The sequence below is a fragment of the Camponotus vicinus genome, unplaced genomic scaffold, assembly GCF_025532165.1.
Source record: "Camponotus vicinus isolate PSW18456_S1 unplaced genomic scaffold, iyCamVici1.0 SCAF_11, whole genome shotgun sequence".
In the NCBI taxonomy this organism is placed as follows: Eukaryota; Metazoa; Arthropoda; class Insecta; order Hymenoptera; family Formicidae; genus Camponotus; species Camponotus vicinus.
The window spans coordinates 11,446,238-11,458,908 of record NW_028141947.1 but is presented as its reverse complement, the minus strand read 5'-3'; the positions used below and the strand labels follow the sequence as shown (position 1 = coordinate 11,458,908).

Sequence of the window (12,671 nt, the reverse complement as noted above, 5' to 3'; positions counted from 1 at the left end):
ACTATAAACGCGCGTTTTACGAATTTTTGCGATTCCGGTTGAAACGTTCGTTTCGCGTGCAACACAATAAACGTAATAAACGTAATAATGTAAACGGGAAGTCATGTCTGGTGCAATGTGCATAACGATATCCGAAAGTAAGTCTGACAGATTTTTTACTCCACGGTGCAAAAATATCTAATACAGGCAATCACGTGTAAATTTGTCAAATCGAATATAGGATTATTTCTTAACAACGAAATCATTTATTCCCGCTGCATAATGGAAGGCAATTAATCGTTAAATTAATCGTTAAATAACTTTGGTTGGAAACGGAATCTCTTAGCGAAAACTACCGTAATCACTTTAAAGATCCCTTTGAAGGCCCTTTTATGGTCACACAACAAAGACTGATGACGCTATATTAAAATTGACGCGGCGATACTATTAATGCAAACGCAGTTGAAGCATCGGCGAATCGATCGAAGCGGCTCGTTCGTTTATTCGATCGGTCGGCCGATGCACTCGACGACTATCCGCCTATATCGCGATCCACTTGCGTGCTTGTTGCAACACACGCTGCGGTTACGCGCATCATTGCTACCGCCACGGCATCTCGTCATCCTCTCCATCCGATCATCGTCATCATCGTGATCATCATCGTCATTGTCGTCATCGCCGGCGGCCGGCATTATCGTTATTATCGGTTCAGTCGTCGTCGCGTTTATCGATTGAATTTAACATAATCCCATATTCTACGGGTGGTACATAATTGGCCGCAATTCACCGCCCAATTTCGTACATCGCGATGCGTCAAGACTTCCGTTGAATTTTTACAGCTATGGTTACATTATAGTTATAAATTTGGGCGAAAATCGCGTAAATGATCGAAGGGCAGTTTGACGGGATACGATGATAAAATAAGAGATTAAGGGAGCTTCAAGTACAAAGAATTAACAAATTATCATTACTCTCTAAAAGTGAATCAGTGTATTATCACTGTAATCAGTGCTGTACTTATAACTGTTTGTAATCAGTGAGTATTTACTGTTTTTCAGTGATAATACACTGATTCACTCTAGTGAAAATAGTATATATACTACTTTCACTAGACTGAATCAGTGTATTATCACTGTGTATCATTCAGTGTATCATTCACTTTTAGAGAGTACGTTATTCCCCCTTTTATCTAATTCATGAGAAAAAGAAAAAAAGCAATATGTGCAAGAAGCATAAAATTGCAAACAACTCTGATGCCATTTCCTAAGAAAGAAAAGTTGTCGAGGGAAATTGCTAAACACTATTTTATTTTAATAAGATTTAATAGAAATATTGGATGGACTTGAAAAGTTTAATGGAAAGAATGGATTTTAAAAGTTTTCGTCTCAGCATTCGCGAGAGAATTAGTACATACTTTATATTTTTTCCGAGATTCGACATGCATTCATCTCGAAAGTGATGATGTATTTTTTAATGCTGTCTTCTAATGTATTTTACGTTACTACGCGCTTTTAGTATCTCGAGGATTAATTGTAGCGATGCGCTCAACTCTCTTATAGTCGGAATTTCGCGAATCGCGTAGACTTGGCAGTATTCTTCGCAAAATAAACGAGGAAGAAAATCGACGCTCGCGGCTTGGGTTTTGGGATGGTGTGGTGCGCGTTCTCGCTCGCAACGTAACTCCCGCAAAATTTACTGGCTGCAGAATCGTGCAACCCGCCACCACGATTTACCTGCACTTTTATCGCGCCGTATATATAAACACGCGCGTATGTGTGTATACGTGTATATATGCACACACGAAGGGGAGACCCAGCTGTCGGTTGCACGAGCTCGTAAGTATTTCCGTACACACAGTTTGCGAGTGGTATTTGCACGTCCGTGTATATCGCGCGTACGTGTGCATAAATATATCAAAATAAAGGAACGCTAGTGAGAATCAACGAGAACGGGAATGCGATTTCGTGCAGTAGGTTGCAAAGTGCCACGTTCGAGTGCCATCGAATGTTCCTACGCGGCCACATGTGTAAGAAATTAGAAGCTATCAACGTTGAATACGAATAAACGAACGTGAGGATTCAATTTGAATATTGTAAAATTTATTCGCTGTTTAGTAGAATTGCAAAGCTACGCGTTCCACGGATTTTTATATGAGTTATAGTGGCTCGGCGGTAATCGCAAAATTTCACGAGTATTTTTATATCGCTCAAAGCGCATGCAAAACTCTGTATGTACGAGTTATCTGTGAGAAAAATTTATAGCGTATTTATGGCGCTTTACGACATGGCGATATCTGATAAATTGCAGTACAGTGCCGTTTCTTGAATGAAATTCGTTCGCTGAATCGCACTTGAATTGACTCTTTCGCGTGTATTATGATTATAGGAAACAAAGCGATAAGTGGGTTATTGGATCGATTTGAAATTGGAATATACGTCATATACAAATTAATTAAAATATATTTATTCAATGATATATTTGCATTATACGTATACATGTGTGCGAAGGATAACGATAGAAGGTACATAATATAGCGGATGACATGCTTTATAACCGAAATTTGCGCTGAGAATCGGAAGTGATAATGTCTAAAAATGGCAACACAAACAATTAAAATAAATGAGCAAATGCGAATATTCGCGTTTTCATATTATCCGAACGACAATGCGCGACTCGCGTCAAACGTGATTTTCCACCGCGCGTGCGGTTTAATTACTTCACTCGCACGCTTCCTCTCGCGTGGTTAATATTCTGTCAAAGAGCATCATCATATCCATAACGCTCGCGAGTTCTTGCCACCGCAAACTGGGCTACCCCTTCGCGGTAACGAAGGGTTGAGGGCGGATCGCTGAAAAAAGGGAAAATAGCAAAAATAAGAGAGTGAAAAAATAGAACAAAAGGGAGAGGAAAAAAAGCAGCGGAACAATGCGGACAAAAAATCGCCCCTCTTGTGCGATTGAAATACGATGAACGGTTTGATCGGGTTTCCGATGGACGAGCGAAACTCCACATAAAGTTAATACCCACAGCGACTACAACACGCTAAAATACACACGTGCACGACTATGTATATATCATGCGGATTTTCTCATGGGATTTCCAGTCCGGCGACGGAAGTCGGTCGATTCTTTTTTCTCGTATTCCTTTTTGTCATTCGTTTCTTTTTTTCTATTTATTTTTTTGTTACTCGCTATCGGGGAGAACGAATGATTATTGGGTTTCGAGACGCATCGCGAATTTATTTTTATATCTCCGAGGTTTGATCGAGTTATCCGTAATCGTAGCCAGCGCCCAATTACACGAGGAATCTTTGTATTAATCGACGAACGCGCGCGCTAAGCACCGTACCGATATTTATCGACAGTTTGATGTTTTTTTCCATATGTATTTTACTTTTTCTAATATTGACAAACACACACGTGCAAGCTCGCTAATTTCGTAGAGCGAAATGTACGTGGGTACTCCACTTTCATGCGCCAAATGGGTTCCTACCAGCAATTGCGTTACAGTGAACGAATCATTCCTGATTTCGAAACGAATAGTCGTTACTATGTAACTCGTTTTTACGAAAAGTAAACTGAATGGACAAACAGATGTAAAAACAGCTTGCTTTACGCATGAATACGTGATACATATACATGAGAGAAAAGTGGAAATACTATGATGAGATGGAGAGCAATTTAAAAGAGACCGAAATATACCGTTGGATATCGCGTCATGAGCAGTTTCTCTTTTTTTTCCACGGCAGAAGATTTCTCTAAAGTTGCTCGCATTTCGCGTATTTATTTTCTTTTGCGCGTTTTTAATCCCTCCAAGTTTCCAAACTTAGTCGCTGCAGTAAGTCCGCGGTGTTCGGTATCAACGATAGGAGGCAACGGAAACTCGGGACTTAATCCCGGTCGATGTGGCTCGCACTTTGCAAGTTTTCGATCTCGTCTTAACCGACGAGTTTCTGGCGCGAAACGGGCGCGGATAAGTTCGCGAGATACATTAAAGCTGCGCCGAACTCTCGCGCCGAAACTTGCCGCCACGGCGGTCTCGTTTCATCGTTTTCCACTCCCACCGAGTCGGCTTTAGGTGCCGCGACGCCGTGTGTACATAAACGCGAAATCCATTAACGACATCATCCATACAGCCGCATATACAGACACACCTGAGTTCCGTCTACACACGCATTCGCGCGAAAGACGTATTACGGTCGGCCGGTGTGACGTGAAAAGCGTCGCCAACGGGTCGGAACGCGGCGTGTTAGCAAATTATTTCCTCTCTATATAGCCCAACAAGTTCCTTGCGAATTATGTGACAAAGAATTTCAAAGAATTATTTTCTTATAAATCTTAAGAATATTGATCCTTCGAGTCGCGTTCCCTTCACGATGTATTAAATGTCCTGGAAATGGATTTTTCTTGTTAAATTCTTCTTTAAAATCTATCTTTAAAGACTTGAATGTTTTATAAAAATTGTTATTATTTAAATTAACGACTAACGCTTCTCGACAACACACATACACTATCCTGGTTACGCTGCAATAATCATTAATGTAACTTGTAGTTGCTCCTGATCAATATCGACTACTACTACTTGCGCTGCGTTGAATTTACCATCCACGATATATCGGTCGCAAAAAATTAAATAAATTTATTTATTACAATATTTAATGAACGTTCTCATATTTTAAAAGAAACTACGTAAATTTTTCAAACGCTGAAAATAATATAGTGTATATTTGCAACGTTACGAGAATGAAAATAAAGAATTAAATACGCTATTTAAAAAGTAAAACTATGAGGAATCACCGGCGGCTTCTTATCATTAACAAAATCGGCTGTTAGAGTTGCAAATGGCGCGATGAAACTTTGAAACACAGACGCATTTTACCAAAAGCATCGCCAAGGGAATGCCAGTTTTCATTCGGTCAGCTTCGGGCGAAATATCATTTTGCGGCGATAAGCCGGGAGCGGTACACGCGTGTAAAGCGCGTATGCAGCACATATACACGTAACACGCACACTCGCGCGCGCTAATATCTATCCGGCCTCGGTATATATTATACCATCGCGGTTTCGTATTTGTGCATCGCCATGTTGCGATGATGTTATCTCGTGAAATTGCACTCTGCTTCGTGTAACGAATACAACTCGGTTCACTTTGCTGGTACAAGCAAAAAAAAATACATTTTTATAATACGCAATTATTAAAGGATAAAAAAAATATTGTAATATTATCCACTTTTTAGATGCGATAAATCAAGCGCTTGCATTACATTGGTTAATTGCACCACTTGCGTCACCGACACGATCGAATCGAGGCCGAAAAATGTCTCGAATTCCGAATGCAGAATTAAAATGCGATCACCTCAGTCAACGGAAAGCTAAATACCAGTCCGTGCAAATCGGAGATTCCTCCGGGATACGTTCCTGCATGCGCGCTTTCACATGTTCGATTCGTTCTTCGTGCAATTCATTCCTTGTGATCGAACATACATCGATCCAAGTGTTTGGGACACACATGTAAAGCGCCGCTACAGCGAACACGAGATTTGCGGGTTCCGGTGAAGACACCTGGTGACGGACAGACGAGGATCTCGAAGAGGATCGAAGTGTGGGATCAAGTCTTCGTTCCTCGTGGTCGACGTTTGTCTTCGAGATAAACAGGAAAAACTGTCCCTCGCCACGCTTTGTTTCGAAAATCTCTCTCTCTCTCTCTCTCTCTCTGTCTTTCCCGTTCTCTTTGACAATCTCGAAAATCTCACGCGTCCAGAGAGGCACATCTCCGATTTGCCAGTCTACCGTATTTATCTTGCTCGTTCCTATCGCATCAAAAAGATAGAAAAAGAGGGAGAGAGGCGGAGCTGAAAGAGATGTGCGGGTTCCATGGAATGTAAATCACTAGCGTTTCGAAAGCCTTGCGGGTACTCTGGATTCGCGGTAGATCCGATCGCATTTATCAGCGCGCCGTCATTTTTCTCGCTTCCAGAGCTCGATCGTACGCCGAGCGATAACAATACTCCACGCTCATTATTTTATTGCAATTAAACGCGCTCGTGTACGCTCGAATTGCGTATCCAATAATTCCTTCGACGATATGTGAGAGTCGACACCTGTCGTGTCGTCGTACAATGCGTTCTGTCTTCAAAGCGTCTGATTTAACAATGAAATTAATCTTGATTGAATGAGTCTCGGATTTATCAGTCTTAATAATCGATAAAATAATTGATATTAAATATTCATCTCCCGCGAGGTTAAGCATTCATTCATGGAAGAAATCGATCGATGGATCGATGGATCATGATTCGAAGCGGCTAGGATGAAGCATCCGACGTAAGTTCTCTCTCCGCTATGCATACGCGTATCATTACGCGAATCGTAGTAAGATATTGACACAGCACTAGAATACATAATTTACTCCTGGTTTGTGCGCCTGCCGGATCTCTCGAGATCTCTGGGCGAGTCAATATTTGCCGACGTCATGGAATTCTGCTGGTGCAGCGTCGCGCGACCAGGTATCCGATAGGTACGCTAGCGTGCAAGCTTTGCCAGATACGTCGCTCTTGCGAGCCGCAACTGGCGAAGCATATAAGACGATCACGGGAGAGACTAATCGTTTCGGGAGACTGAATCGTTGGAATCGATCCGTATCGCACGACCCGGGAAAGTCTCGATATAGCTGATAACGATTAATTAGATTCGGACGGACGAGCCGAAAATATTGGATGTCAAAGCGCTTATTTGTATGCATACCTAGCTGGCCGCGTGTAATTATAGGAAATTGCCGATCGGCCAAATCGCGCGAGTCGGCCCATATGCGCGTTTGAATCGCGTTAATCAATAACGATAAATTGTCGCTGCTGATAAATTCTATCTCCCATGTAATTACGGCGAATTAGAAACATTAATTAAAAACTTTATCTCCGCGCCGTAATCCTTCCTCCGATGCACCTCGGCTTATTTATAAATCGCATTTTGCGCGTCGATCCCAAGTTTATTTTCCACGAGCAGATATTTTTCGCGTATATTAAATTAACGTGTAATTGCTGTTGCACGGGCGACGCAGTCATTCCATTTCATCATTCATCCTATGCTCTGCAATACAAATGAAATAAACACGCAATGTCCATCGAAAGCAATCGTCCAACGTGGCGAATAATTCCACTCAGTATTCGCGGATTATTTATTTTTTTTTGCTCGAAAAATGAAAGCGATACGCGTTAGATTCACGGAATAACACTTGTGTGTATCGAACTCCTGCATTCATTTTTATCACATTTATCAAGTGTATGTACAAATACCACACTTTTTCGACTTGTTTAAACCGCGCCTCACGTCCTCGGAGGACTCGTTGCAGGATAAACAAATTTATCCATCCGTCTCTCTCCCTTTCGCGAAACGTGGCCCGCGGCGAAAACGACCGCGGGAGCATCGACGGTGAAAAATAATTCCGTTTACCACTCGCAGAACTATCACTTTTCCGATGGAAATAAGAGAGAAACACGGCGCACATATTCAAATATTCCGCCCTTCACCTGTATTCGCGACTCGTCGAACGGATTCGCGCTACGAGCGACCGCGTCGCGCCGATCCTCGCACAGGATTTTATCCCGTCCGTGTATCTGTACGCGTACTCCCCCATAATTTACATATTGTTGCGCGGTAGAAGCCGCCCGCCCGCGGCCATTTCTCGCCGACCGTTCAGCCAGCCGACTTTTTTTTCCCCGCGAATATATCATTTCGCGAAAACTTTTCGCTCGCCGTCTTTTCTTTCGCCCCTTCTCATCGATATGCCGAGGCAATCGTCTCTCGTTCGATCACCTCCGTTCGACCTGTGTGCGCTGATTTCGCGGATATATAGCCACGCCTGGAGGGAAATGCGTTTTGATAGAAGTATTCTCGTATCGTCGCAGCGCGATCTCGAGAATATTTCCCATCTCGGCGATGGCGTACGCTCCACGAACGAGGTTCTCAAATATAATTAACTGCGTCGCGCGAATATCCTTGACGAAAATACGTTGGAACATACGTTGTTATCGTATAGGATTAGCATCATCGAAAAAAATTTTGATAATGGATCTTATTTTTTTAATTAAATGTACATTTCATTATGAAAATTATGTGTGTGCGCGCGATGAAAGTGATGAAAAAGTAAAGCATACATCAAAGTTTCTTATCATCGCGAAAGCAAGAATAAACAGAGAAAAAAAGATATATGTATATTGCACATGAGCACACATTTATACATTATTTCGTTAAAGAAGATCCATTATCAATAATTAAAATTATTTTTTTCTTCAAAATATTTTTAATGTAGTTTATTTTTTATATAAAATAATATATCTATTTTATTACGTTGTTGTAGGGTTTTTTCTAACAAATTCAATAATATGTAATAATGTGGTTTTCAATGATTGTACATGAGATATTGTATTGCTCTTAGGTATGAGTGGAAAAATATAATACTTCCAATAAAATCTATTTATTTAATTTAATTTAATTTAATTTAATTTTTATTTAAATTACTGCTGAAAATTATATTGACAATATTTAATTAAATATAACATAATTAAAACGATCATCCTTTCATATAATCACTATTATTATTTATTTAGCAAGATGATTATTTACATATAGAAAGATAATCATTTTAATTATTGTTTATTTATAAATATTTATATTTTATAAATATTGTCAATATAATTTTCATTGGAAATTTAAATAAAATATGACTGAAACGAATTATTAAATGAAATGAAAAATTAATAAACATTTTTGCAAGAAAAATAATTTATAATTTTTATTTATTTACAATAAATTTAGATAAAATTAGATTATTAGAAATAAAATATAATTTTTATTTATATTTTTATCTAAACAAAAAATTCAAAAGTGAACAGTGTCAGCTGCGAGTGACGCATTTAATACTCCCCTTTACTCTTTTCCATTCTTGCAACCATTTCTATCAAACTCTCGCATCACTTCCGCATTATCAATGTATATTCTCGAATTGGCTCACTTTTATCTCTTTCCCGAAACTTTTTCTCTTTGAAAATTCATCTTTTTTTAATGGACTCGCCGTATCTTTAATGACAAGATCTTTCAAAAATTTTCAAATCCAGAATCCAGTTTATTTCTCTTTTCGTTTTTATTTTTATTCACGAGTTAATATATTCAGAAAAATATAGAAAATACACAACTTTGGCTAACAAATATTTTACATATATATTAATTCTGAGAGGATGATTATCGTATTACATTGTATGTGTGTGTTATACGATATTTTAAATTTATTTATATATTCTCAGATTATTCTCTTTTTTACATCTGTTTTTATCTCTTTAAAATACACATGTATTTTTCTTATATTTTTTCAGGTGAGTAAAGCATCGAACTTTACCGAAGATGTATTTTGACGTTGTGCTGATGCGGTGAGTAACCAAATTTGTCAAGATACTAACCCGAAAACACAAAAGACAATTCTATCGCGCTCGATAAACACGCGTTTGCATCAACTTTTTAACAGGACGTCTATGTGACAGGGACCACCGAGAAATGACATTTTCCCAAACATAATTGCCAACGTGTTCGCGTTTTCCGCGAAATAAATATTTTAGTGAAACGTTTAACATTGAAAAAATTAATTCGCGAAATTAAAAAGGAAAGATTCCGAGAAAATGTACATATTCATAAAACGTGCATTCAAAAAGAAGAGAACGATTATTTTCCTTTGGACAGAAATAAATAGATCGAGTATTTTATGCGGGAAGGTTTAGTGACGTCGCGCATATTACGGTATCGCAAAGTTATTCCGCTCGCGAAACGCTGGAAGCGCGATTTACTGTTTTGTGCAAAGTACTTTTCCCCATTTGCGTCAAAGGGAGGGTTGGAAAAGAGAAAGAAAGAGAGATAGAGATGGAGCGAGAAAAAGAGAGGGGGACAGCGACGTGTTAAAAAGCGAGTAGAACGAGGGAAATGCACTCAGAGCAGAGATGAGAAAAGTTTTGTTGACTTGACTGAAATTTAATTTCGACTGGAATTTCTCGCACAGAATCCACCGACGGTTATATTAGTTCAAGATTCGCTTGCGTATCATTTTGCCGATTCATTGACCGCTTGGACAAATTAATGATTTTAACGAGATAAACGTTTAAATATACTCTTTTCTACCTTTCGAGTATCGCGACACATTTAAGGATATATGATATTTTTACGCGGCTCTTCGCGCGCTATTATTAATTCATTTTTAATTAAATAAAGTGCCGTTTATTTTCCTTCTTTATTCGAAGCATTTTTATTTTTATTATTATCGCGTATTTCATCGCGAAATCTCGGAGGTTCATTTAATCTTTTTATATTTGGTCGATATCGGTTTCGATGCAAATTAGATTCGAGTTATTTTTCGTTGTTTTAGGAGCATCAAAATGTATGTTATTTCTTGATAAATTAGTTGTTTTGAGTTTAACTGAAAAGGAAGAAAATATAGAGAGTTTGCAGCGATTTATTTATCATAGAATCAACAAATATGATATATACGCACGAGCTTTTCTCTCTTTACGTTATATTCGCGAGGAAAACGATTGAATTACGTCAAGAGGAAGGGGAAGAAAGAAAGAGGGAACTTGAAATTACTATACGAGTGCAAATACAAAGGGGTTAATTATCTATGATGCGATGCTTCTTATCTACGTAGGCCTTTAATGCCGCTTGATCGCTCTGAGCGTTGTCCTCTCCGGACACCAACGGTGGCGTTTGCGTGCCCCACGGGGTGCCGGACTCCCCGTGGCGCGACGTATCGCGTTCTTGGTCCGCAAGACTACGCTTGATGATTAATTGATCGCGCCTCGGGCGAACAGCGAGAGGCAACGAGGCAAAGTGCGTTTCCCTCAACGATACCTGATCGCTTTAACACCGCTGTTCGCGCCGAATTGTAGTGTCGGATCGCCGCTGCAATAAAGCCACGTTTTACGATCTCTGTTATGACGTGAATTAGAACGCCTTGTCGTAAATACCGCGAGCCGTCGTCTCGCAAATATGCACGCGACTCGTGGTTGATAGGGAAATTTTTATCGAGTCCCGATGTAACGACTTTTATTTCGTTCCATTGATTCGGATTTTTGCGCTATTTAAAAAGCATCAATTGCGAGTGGCGTCTATAAAGGAATTCTTCGTGACATCATATTTTCGTTTATAAAGGAGCGATAAATGGATATAATATAACATTCTTTACTTTATAATTTTACATTATCTTTCTGCGAATCACAAGATATAATTTAATCGTATTTTTAAATGTTGCTAAAGATAATTACACTGTTATTATTGAATTATATTTTCTTAGATTTTAAATTATTTTTTTTCTTGAAAAAAAAATAATTTGAAATCTTACGAAAAATACTGCTTCTATTATCGGTTTGATTTTGTACATGATACGAGCAAGTCGAGACTTTCAATCCCGAGACGCGTAAAACGTGTCGTCTCGGATTAAATTACAGCCGTGGTCGGAGAATCTGATTCAGGACAGCTTCGACGCGACGATGGAACGGGCGGTCGGGTGAGGTGGTGGTTGGAGGTTGTAAATGCCGTCGTATTTAGGGAACCGATCCCACGCTCAAGGCTGGGGCTCGACTGGCTGGCTGGCAGGCAGGCAGGCAAGCAAGGCTCGCGTGTCTAGACCGGAAGTGGTTCTCGTGCTAGGCGTGGCTCCTTGATATACAACCCCTTGTATCTCACGCAGCAGCAGCTCTACCCGAGTGCCCCCGCATCGGTATGCTTCCTCTCCACGTTGGTGTGCACGTACGGGATGTCCAATAACCTTTGCTTAACCCCTTGAGGCGGAACGAAGTCGATCGATCTCAAGTCGGCCGAGTCGGAAGTTATCCGGTGACCACTGATTTCTACTCTCCTTTGCGGTAACCGGAGGTAAAGAGGAGCAAGAGCTTGCTTTCGTTTTACCTGTCATTCGTTCTTGTCGAAAGATCTCGCGTCATAGTTTATTGTTATAGCTTAGCATCGATCGAAAATGAATCGTGGATTTTGAAAACATTCGCATAATGAGGCGACCAGTAATCGTTCCGACGATCAATTCCGAGATGTTGAACATTAAAGGAAACTCCGAGTCATGGCGTGGGTTTCGCTAAACACCGCGGACGATAAAGTTTTTACCGTTCGCGCAACAGAGGAGTTTACCAAACGAATAAACGGAGGCGAATTTCGCTAAATTCATTCGTTATATCGTAACACGCTATTATATAATATATCGTATGTCATAATATTACCTAGTTACCCGACGATGCGATCTACCGTAATAACAGTGTCCTTGTTCGTATTGACATAGTGATCAGCCGCAGCTGCGAACACCTAGGGCATTTATCGACCAAGCATAAATTGTCTGCATTTGATTTGTCCCTATTATCGAGTTATTTCCTAAACTAACAATCGTGCTTTGAATCAACCGAGTACATTGACACTAATTTACTGACGAAACATTTCACGAACCTCGCTCAGAACCGATCGTTAGATATGCAATCTTTATTTGATTAATGAATATATTTCGTCTAAAAATTATACTAAAGAAATATAAGAAGAAAATGTAAAGACTTGTCGAAAACAGCAACCGTCATGCTACAATATGTGTATGACTTGTTATTCATTAGATCGCAATCACGGATAATTTGAGATAAGTTAAATCATTACATATGTAAAGCA

General features: G+C 39.7%; 1 protein-coding gene and 1 long non-coding RNA gene across 5 annotated transcripts in view; both read left to right on the top strand.

Moving 5' to 3' along the window:
* Mib1 (E3 ubiquitin-protein ligase mind bomb 1) overlaps positions 1–12,671 on the top strand; it is a 338,292-nt gene that overhangs the window by 182,288 nt on the left and 143,333 nt on the right. The gene's annotated exons all lie outside the window — the stretch shown is intronic.
* LOC145962159 (uncharacterized) overlaps positions 1–12,671 on the top strand; it is a 139,300-nt gene that overhangs the window by 6,171 nt on the left and 120,458 nt on the right. The window contains exons 1-2 of one of the 3 annotated variants that reach the window (XR_014435835.1): positions 1,988–2,005; positions 9,344–9,397. The exons of 1 other annotated variant lie outside the window; for it this stretch is intronic. This is a non-coding gene — a long non-coding RNA (uncharacterized LOC145962159). Of the gene's footprint in view, positions 1–1,987; positions 2,006–9,343; positions 10,157–12,671 lie in introns of those variants that run through there. One more of the 3 variants, XR_014435837.1, reaches the window with a different exon arrangement.